Below are 10,260 nucleotides of genomic sequence, written 5' to 3'. Positions count from 1 at the left end.
AATAAAACAACAAATCAGGACAAATCGCGCCTTGTCTGGCCTTTCTAAAGAAAGGGACAGTCTCTCATAAACTTCTCAGCCGATTGGAATAACTTTCTAATTCAAACAAAAAGATTTAAAATCTACATTTTGCTGGGGGATGGGGTAATTTACTTGAATTATATACCCCACCCCCACCGGATACTGCCTAAAATACACACTAGTAGTTAAGCCCTATGATCCTTCCCCCACCACCACCACTTCTCTCTGATTTCGCACCCCGGCCACCCTCACCGACAGACGGAGTAGTATTGATTTTTCCTTTCTTCTTCTTCTTCTTCTTCTTCTTGTTCTTAATCTATTTACCCTCCAGGGTTGGTTTTCCCTCGGACTCAGCTAGGGATCCCACCTCTTCCGCCTCAAGGGCAGTGTCCTCGAGCGTGAAATATTGGGTTGGGGGATGCAACTGGGGAGAATGACAAGTAACTCGCCCAGGTGGCCTCACCTGCTATGCTGAACAGGGGCCTTGAGGAGGATGGGAAGATTGGAAGGGATAGACAAGGAAGAGGGAAGGAAGCAGCCGTGGTCTTAAGTTAGGTACCATCCCGGCATTTGCCTGGAGTAGAAGTGGGAAACCACGGAAAACCACTTACAGGATGGCTGAGGTGGGAATAGAACTCACCTCTACTCATTTGACCTCCCGAGGCTGAGTGGACCCCGTTCCAGCCCTCATACGACTTTTCAAAATTTCGTGGCAGAGCCGGGAATCGAACCCGGGCCTCCGGAGGTGGCAGTTAATCACACTAACCACTATACCACAGAGGCGGACTGTTCCTTTCTTCACGAAATAATTTCGTATTCGCTTTTCTGCTTTTATGGTTTTTATTTATTTATCAATTGATGTGCCGTACGTAATATTGATTGGAGTTAGCGAAGATACAAAATCACAAAAGCAAATATACATCCTTCCAATTTTTCAGGTGAGGTTTATAACTAGCAAAACATCGACTGTCTTAAAGAGTACTCGAGGGAGACCGCACTAGGTCGCGGTTGTTTCTAACCTGACTTGAAGAATCGCTGCATTAGACCCCAGAGAGAACAAAACACCACACAACAGTGGACCAAGTATGAATCGTGTATTCTCGTCACTCTGTCACTCGGTGTTATAGAGGGGGAGATGGCGAAGAAGGGGTACAGAGAAGGGGGGACCTTCACAGCGGTCAGAGAGCGCATTTTAAAAGCTTGCAAAGTATGTGACGGTCAGCCCAGTCGCTGTGAGACCACCATAAAACATTTCGCTAGCTGGGGTAAGTACTCTTTCAGTTGACTTATTTAATGACTTCACATTGATTCTGAAAATGTTAACATGGTGCATGGGCGTTTTATTGGCGAATAAAGACATCTCCGCATAGGCCATGAAATCCCTTTGGAAGAATAAAGTTTGAAAGCTTCCATTATTCGTAAGCTCGGCACTAAAATGAGGAGGCCACAACTATGGGATAATCGATTTCGTGCAAACTTTGGGAGGTTGATCTTAAAAAATAAACAGAAGCGTGTCCGAGAGTTTGTTCCATTGGGCTTTATTTCACGAAAAAAATGGTCCTTTAAATTTAACACACTGCATGCCTGTTACCAGTTTGCGTGTGTGTATCTGTAGTACTCTGGTCTATTGGTGAGCATCCTTGACTTCTAGGAGGTCCGAGGAGTATCAGCCATCATTTGTGCCTTTTTATTTTCTCTTTCTTTAATGGACTTTAAAAATACTGATTTTCATTCGCGAGTACTAATTTTTATTACAAAATATGTGATATAATATTCCACTAATAACAAAACAAAATTGTGTCTACGTTCTTTCATTTTTAACAATTTGATTTACGTCACGCCGAGACGGATCTTATGGCGACTATAGGATAGGGAAACGCTTGTATAAAAATGGGAAACCACGAAAAATCATCTGCAGAGCTGCCAACAGTGGGGTTCGAACCCACTATCTCCATAATGCAAGTTGACAGCTACGTGACCCAAACCACACAGCCACTCGCTCGGTATCTACGTTGTAATGTAAATGTCTAATCCATAATGTATTTGATTCAACATCATGCATAGGTACGCTATATCTTCCTTTTTTTTTTTTTTTTTTTTTACAATTTGCTTTACGTCGCACTGACACAGATAGGTCTTATGCGACGATGGGATAGGAAAGGCCTAGGAGTAGGAAGGAAGCGGCCATGGCCTTAATTCAGGTACAGCCCCAGCATTTGCCTGGTGTGAACATGGGAAACTACGGAAAACCATCTTCAGGGCTGTCGACAGTGGGGTTCGTACCCACTATCTTCCGGATGCAAGCTCACAGCTGCGCGGCCCTAACCGCACGGCCAACTCGCCCGGTAGCTATATCTTACAATCTTAACTTGCACGGATTTATTCTGCGACAAATGAAAGTGATGTAAGAACTTTCATCAATAGATTTTACAAACTTGTGCAATTAACATGGTAAATAGAACTTTTTGAAAACAATTCATTGCGTGGGTGTTTTTTAATTTTTTTTCATTTGTTGAGTCTTTATGAAACGTAAACAGTTCCACTTTTCTCATCATAACTGCAGCAGTGGCTATAAGAATACCAGAAGAAAATGAAGAATTGTCAAACTGTGTGTGTGTGGCAAGGCAGGTTGATAGCAAACGAGTTTATGAAGCATGTTATAATCTGCGCATTTCCTAGTCCACATTAACAAAGACAAAATAATATAAGAGAAAATGGGAGAACAAAATAAAAGTTAAGAGTAAAAATGAGGGACTGGCATAGCTTCAGCCCGAGACGCCCACGTGGAAGCCAGGGATACTAACCAAAATATGAACGAAACGGTGACCCCATAGCTATCTTGCCCCCAGTGGCGTGTGGTGAACATTTTCATTATCCCAGCTGCAAAAACGTTTTCTGAATATGAACAAGCGTACCCCCACTACACTCTCTAAAGTCAACATTACCATTTTATAAAACCTGAGAAAGATCTTTCAATAATATTTTCAGCCACACGCTCACACATACTTCCAAATTGATATTCACGGCAGTGACGACACCATCATAACTTAATCTACAGCAGATTTTAAACAATGTACTTACAGTTTCATCCGGTGACGCTAGTCATGGTTTTCATAAAAATACACTGGGACTAATTATTTGTTTTTTACTTAAAAAGCCTAATCTGAATTAATCAGCAAAATTTAATTGGTATATTACCGTCGTTGAAGTTTTTTAGTTTCACTCGCATACTGAGTACACGTGCATCAACGACAAACGAGGGGAAATATTTGTCACGACGTATAACGCACGTTATATTCGTGAAGAATGCCACTGAACTCGCGAAACCTTCACCTATAATCCAAGAGGAACACTACTATATACCACCATCACAGACAACCATTCGCGCTTAACTCTGTGTTCATGCTGGGCAACCTAAATATTTTCCTGCGGCTATCGGAACACATACTCTACCCGTGCCATCAATGAATTACTCGAAAAAACTGTATACATGCCTAAACCGAAGACTAAAATATATTCTTCCATATTACAATTGATTTCATATACTGGATCTATTTTTATTAGCAAGACGATGTGCAAGTGGCTATACTGTTAAGATGATGTTATTTTTCATGCAGTCTCTAGTGTGTGGCGCTGAAGACTTTGAGTGTCAAGTATTAAAACACACCCCTTACCTAAGCTAGCTGGTCTGTCGCCGTAAATTGCTTTTGGGGGAGAGGGCACAGCTCCACCTCAAAAAGCTTCAAGTGCATGCGTCACCCAAGCGACCTTAAATTTCGCTGAGGGTAGCTCTTCTATCGCGCCGGCAAGGAAACCCAGCTCGCTAGAGAAGCTGAATAGCGGTAGTGCGAGCGAATTGTCGAGACAGCTGAACTTGGCTTGGCTTATATGTTCGCAATTTTTAAACATAATAAAAAGCGTTCTAAGGAATAATTAGAAAATGTTAATACAAAGTTCTTTACCCCAGTAACGCTCCCTCCCCCCCCCCCCCATTCTAAGTGGTATGTTGTCGTTAGCTCTTTGTTCGGTCGCCTTTGCTCCCAGGAATCAACCTGATAATGAGCGTGGCTACAGACATACGCAAATTACCAACATTTATGCAGCCTGTTAAATTTAAAAGGCCGTTTTCTCGTTAAATAAGGGCTGATGACGCAATCACTCGAACACGTATCTGTTTACTTTTTACGTGTATCTACCTCCCGAAGTTTGAACGATATCGGCGACTCCACAGCTGTCGCCTCTCCTTGTAAGTGGTCTTACAGTATGGTGGTTAGCTCTACGACCGGTCGCCTATGCTTCCAGGATTTTACCCGATCTGTGGATTTTCATTTTCATTTATTTGGTATAGACTGACTGATCCTCAGGGTCATGTGCCTCCACAATGGGAAATCTCGTTTTTAAATGTTTCCAACTTCCTATTGGAGGATCGAATCCACTCTACAGGGTATTCGATCACACCTTACCCCCTTTTGTTGGATAATATCTTTATTAAAAAGGGATAGTTGGTTGGAGAAACTTGCTTAAAGGAACGTAAACGTTAGGGGCGTTTTCTAGCGAGTAAGTTATATCAACTACTAGCAAGATACCCGTGCTTCGCTACGGTATTATACTGAAATTTAGAATTGAATGCTTATTGTTTTATATATAATCCGCCGAAATTCGCGATCTGACTCGTTTTCTGAGAGAATCCGCCAAAATTCGCGATCTGACTCGTTTTCTAATAGATTACGGCAAGTTTCCTCCCATTTTTCAATCTTTCTTTTCAGCAATCGATTTCGTACTTCCCGGGCTAGGTCCATGTATTCCACCCGGTCAGTTGGGTCCCTAAATCTTTGCCATCTTTTCGTATAAGCCTTTTTAATATGGATCAAATCCTTCAGGAGATCCAGCGTGGTGTCACCTTGGGTGCCTTGGCGGTACTGAACCCGCGGCCGGACTGCTTTCTTAGTCATTACCCGTCCAGGACCCGTTTCTAGCGCGGTCCGCACATTTGACGACGGTCCAGAACATTATTATTTTTGTTATTATTATTATTATTATTGTTGTTGTTGTTATTATTATTATTATTATACATGTTCTGCAGCGCACAGCAAAATGCAAGACCGCTACTTGGCGGTAAATTACATCTGCTGCCATTGTCATTGTTGACAACGTGACCAGCACCATTGTCGCGCGTAGGCAAATGTGCGGGATTTCTGGCGATACGAATGACATACTTCCGTGCATTATTGACCTTATTATAGAGGTGAAAAATTGGACGGTCAAACTCATTCCTATCGTTTATTTCAAATGTGTTGAAATTTTTATTTATATGCCAGGAGAATCTACTGTAATCTAAGAACGTTCTCCGAAGGAAAAGATGGCTCTTGAAAACGAACCCAGGAAAGATTAAAAATGATCGGTTTATGATCAGAATAAGTACATCGAAAATCTACAGCCTGTTTCCAGTCATTCGACAGAGTCAGGAATGGAATGAATAAAGCCCCCATCTAGCGGCGACAATAGGAATTGTGCCGGCAGCCGAAACGTGTCGTACTCCCCTGGGGCAATGAATAATGGATGACAAATGAAATGAAATGATATTGGACAGTGTTGCTGGAATGAATGATGACAGGGAAAATCGGAGTATCCGGAGAAAAATCTGTCCCGCTTCCGTTTTGTCCAGCACGAATGTCACATGGAGTGACCGGGATTTGAACCACATAACCCAGCTGTGAGAGGCCGGCGCGCTGCCGCCTGAGCAACGGAGGCTCCTTATAAATATATTATGAACAGTAAAATCAATTGGTCTCACCTCCTTTTACACCCTACCGCCGTTAAGTTTATTTACCCCCCCCCCCCTCCAAAAAACTAAAAGAAGAGGAGATTCCAAACACCAATGTTCACGTCTATTGCCGTCAGCTTTGAGATAAAAATAATTCACTTTTTTTTTTTTCACTTTCACACTCCTCGCCCCCCCCCCCCAAGTGAATTTTCCGGCAAAAATACCTGTTTCTTTAATAGCAAAGGATATTCTATATACCAATTATCACGACTCTAACTTCTTCAGTTTTTTATTTATTTGTCCTCATGAAAGGAATTCAACTCCTTTTCCCTCCCGCCCCCAAGACGATTCCCCTCGCCAAAACGGGCTTTTCTTTGTTTTTAAAGGAGATCCAAATACCAATTTTCACGTCTGTAGGCCCTAACAACTTTAGTTTTTATTAGATGTAAGTATTCTCATACAATTAAGTCAAATAACGTTTCAATTCTTTCACCCCCCCCCCCCATTCATTGGATTTTCCGAGAATACGTGTTTCTTTACTTTTAAAGCAGATTCCAAATATCAAATTTCACGTCCGTAATATCTTCATTTTTGAGAAAACAGTAGCCTAATTAAAAGAATTCAACACCAATTTCAGTCACTTTTACCCCCCCCCCCTCCACCCAATTGGTATTTCCGAAAACTAAAAATACACGTTTCTTTATTTTTAATAGAGATAAAAAATACCCTTTTTCACTTCTGTAACATGTTAAGTTTTTGAGGTATACTGTATAAATTCTCATTTTAAAATTTCACCCCCTTTTTAGTTCCCTTTAAGAGGAGTTTCCAAAAACACCTACAGTATATTTCTTTACATTTACAGGAGATTCCAATCACCACTTTTTACGTCTGTAACATTCTACGTTTCTCAGATATTCTGTAGATATAGTCTTTCAAAAAACTCATACCAATTTGTCACTCCTGTTTAACCGCCATTAATTGGATTTTCCAAAAACAAATAAATACGTGTTTCTTTAATTTTAAAGATCCCATATACAAATTTTCAGTTATGTGATATCTTCAGTTTCTGAGATATATGTATCCTCATTAAAGGCATTCAACCCATTATTCACCCTTTTACACCCCTCCTATTGGGATTTACAGAAAACAAAAAATTACGTGTTCATTTATTTTTAAAGGAGATTCTAAATATCAATTTTACATGTGCAAACTTTTAAAGTTTTGAGATATAGATATATTCATTTTAAAAATTCACCCCCTTTTCACCCCCATTAATTCGATTTTCCAAAAACAAAAAATACGTGTTTCTTTATTTTTGAAGGAGATCCAAACACCAATTTTCAAGTCTGTAATATCTTCAGTTTCTGAGATATAAGAATCCACATTAAAGGCATCAACCCCTTTTTCACCCCTTTTCACCCCTCCTATTGGGATTTTCCAAAAACAAAAAATACGTGTATCTTTTTTTAATGAAGATTCTAAATACCAATTTTTACATCTGTAAACTTTTAAAGTTTTGAGATATACATACACTAATTTTAAAAATTAACCCCCCTTTTCACCCTCCCATTAATTGGATTTTCCAAAAACAAAAAAATACGTGTTCCTTTATTTTTTAAAAGAGATCAAAAGTACCAATTTTCAGGTCTGTAATATCTTCAGTTTCTGAGATATAAGTACCGGTATCCTGATTAAAGGCATTCAACCCATATTTCACCCTTTTTCACCCCTCCTATTGGGATTTTCTGAAAACAAAATCATACGTATTTCCTTATTTTTAAAGAAGATTCTAAATACCAATTTTGACATCTGTAAACTTCTAAAGCTTTGAGATATAGAAACACTCATTTTAAAATTTCACCCCCCTTTTCACCCCCTTAGCTATGGAATATCCAAAAATCCTCTCTTAGCGAGCACTTACATCTTAATATGAATGTACCCCCAAAATTTCATTTCTTTATGTCCAGTAGTTTTGGCTCGGCGATGATGAATCAGTCAGTCAGTCGGTCAATCAGGACAAGTTATTATATACTGTATATATACTAGCAAGATACCCGTGCTTCGCTACGGTATTACACTGAAATTTATAATTTAATGCGTATTGTTTTAGATATATAATCCGCCGGCATTCGCGATCTGACTCGTTTTCTGCAAGAATCCGCCAAAATTCGCGATCTGACTTGTTTGCTAATAGATTACGGCAAGTTTCCTCCCATTTTTCAATCTTTCTTTCCAGCAATCGATTTCGTACTTCCCGGGCTAGGTCCAGGTATTCCACCCGGTCACTTGGGTCCCTATATCTTTGCCATCTTCTCCTATAAACATTTTTAATATGGATCAAATCCTTCAGGAGATCCGGCGTGGTGTCGTCTTGGTTGCCTTGGCGGTACTGAACTCGCGGCCGGACTGCATTCTTAGTCATTACCGTCCGGGGCCCGTTTCCAGCGCGGTCCGCACATTTGACGACTGTCCAGAATATTATTATTATTATTATTATTATTATTATTATTATTATTATTATTATTATTATTATTATTATTAGATGTTCTGGACTCCACCGCAAGATGCAAGACCGCTACTTGGCGGTAAATTATATCTGCTGCCATTGACATTGTTGACAATGTGACCAGCACCATTGTCGCGGGTAGGCAAGTGCGCGGGATTTCTGACGATACGAATGACTGACTTCCGTGCATTATTGACCTTATTATAGAGGTGAACAATTGCACGGTCAATCTCATTCCTATCGTTTATTTCAAATTTGTTTAAATTTTTATTTATATCAGGATAATCTACTGTAATCTAAGAACGTTCTCCGAAGGAAAAGATGGCTGTTGAAAACGAACCCAGGAAAGATTAAAAATGATCGATTTATGATCAGAATAAGAACATCGAAAATCTACAGCCTGTTTCCAGTCATTCGACAGGGTCAGGAATGGAATGAATAAAGCCCCATCTAGGGGCGACAATAGGAATTTTGCCGGCAGCCGAAGCACTCCTCTGGGGCAATGATCGATGAATGACAAATGAAATGAAATATTGGACAGTGTTGCTGGAATGAATGATGACAGGAAAAATCGGAGTAAACGGAGAAAAACCTGTCTCGCCACCGTTTTGTCCAGCACGAATATCACATGAAGTGACCGGGATTTGAACCACGGAGCCCAGCTGTGAGAGGCCGGCGAACTGCCGCCTGAGCAACGGAGGCTCCTTATAAGTACATTATGAACAGTAAAATCAATTGGTCTCACCTCCTTCTACACCCCACCGCCGTTAAGTTTATTAACACCCACCCAAAAAAAAATATTAAAGGAAGGCGTGTTTCTTTATGTTTAAAGGAGATTCCAAACACCAATGTTTACGTCTATTACCTTCAGTTTTGATATATAAGTATCCCCATAAAAATAATTCACTTTCTTTCACTTCCTTTCACACTCCTCCGGCAAAAAATACTTGTTCCATTAATAGTAAAGGATATTCTAAATACCAATTATCACGACTCTAACTTCTTCAGTTTTTGATTTATGTGTCCTCGTGAAAGGAATTCAACTCCTTTTCACTCCCGCCCCCCAAGATGGGTTTCCCCAAAACGCGTTTTTCTTTGTATTTAAAGGAGATCCAAATACCAATGGTCACGTCTGTAACAACTTTAGTTTTTATTAGATGTATGTATTCTCATACAATTATGTCAATTAATTTTTCAATTCTTTCACCCCCCTTCATTGGATTTTCCGAGAATACGTGTTTCTTTACATTTAAGGCAGATTCCAAATATCAAATTTCACGTCTGTAACATCTTCATTTTAGAGATATCAATACCCTAATTAAAAGAATTCAACACCATTTTCAGTCACTTTTACACACACACACCCCCCCTTCTCTACCCCAAGTGTTATTTCTGAAAACTAAAAATACACGTTTCTTTATTTCTAATAGAGATTAAAAATACCATTTTTTACTTCTGTAACGTGTTGAGTTTTTTGAAATTAGAAATTCTCATTTTAAAATTTCACCCCTTTTTAGTTCCCCTTGAATGGAGTTTCCAAAAACAAATCACCTATGTTTCTTTACATTTACAGGAGATTCCAAATATACACTTTTTACGTCTGTAACATTTTACGTTTCTCAAATATTCTGTAGATATAGTCTTTCAAAAAATTCACCCCAATTTGTCACTCCTGTTTAACCGCCATTAATTGGATTTTCCAAAAAAAAAAAAAAATACCTGTTTCTTTATTTTTAAAGGAGATCCCATATAAAAATTTTCAGTTCTGTAATATCTTCAGTTTCTGAGATATGCCTCATTAAAGGCATTCAACCCATTATTCACACTTTTACACCCCTCCTATTGGGATTTACGGAAAACAAAAAAAATACGTGTTCCTTTATTTTAAAGGAGATTCTAAATACCATTTTTTTTCATCTGTACACTTTTAAAGTTTTAAGATGTAGACACACTCATTTTAAAAATTCAC

The 10,260-nt window shown here is 39.3% G+C and overlaps 1 protein-coding gene across 1 annotated transcript in view; it reads left to right on the top strand.

The window, feature by feature from the left end:
- The first annotated feature begins 1,188 nt into the window (after positions 1-1,188).
- LOC136886353 (aminopeptidase N) overlaps positions 1,189-10,260 on the top strand; it is a 305,995-nt gene continuing 296,923 nt past the window's right edge. Inside the window, exon 1 of the mRNA XM_067159096.2 lies at positions 1,189-1,286. The gene's annotated coding sequence lies outside the window, so the exon portion shown is untranslated. The remainder of the gene's footprint in view (positions 1,287-10,260) is intronic.

Source organism: Anabrus simplex, chromosome 1 (genome assembly GCF_040414725.1).
Source record: "Anabrus simplex isolate iqAnaSimp1 chromosome 1, ASM4041472v1, whole genome shotgun sequence".
Classification (NCBI taxonomy): domain Eukaryota; kingdom Metazoa; phylum Arthropoda; class Insecta; order Orthoptera; family Tettigoniidae; genus Anabrus; species Anabrus simplex.
The sequence above is the reverse complement of the archived record's forward strand: the minus strand, read 5'-3'. Positions and strand labels throughout refer to the sequence as shown.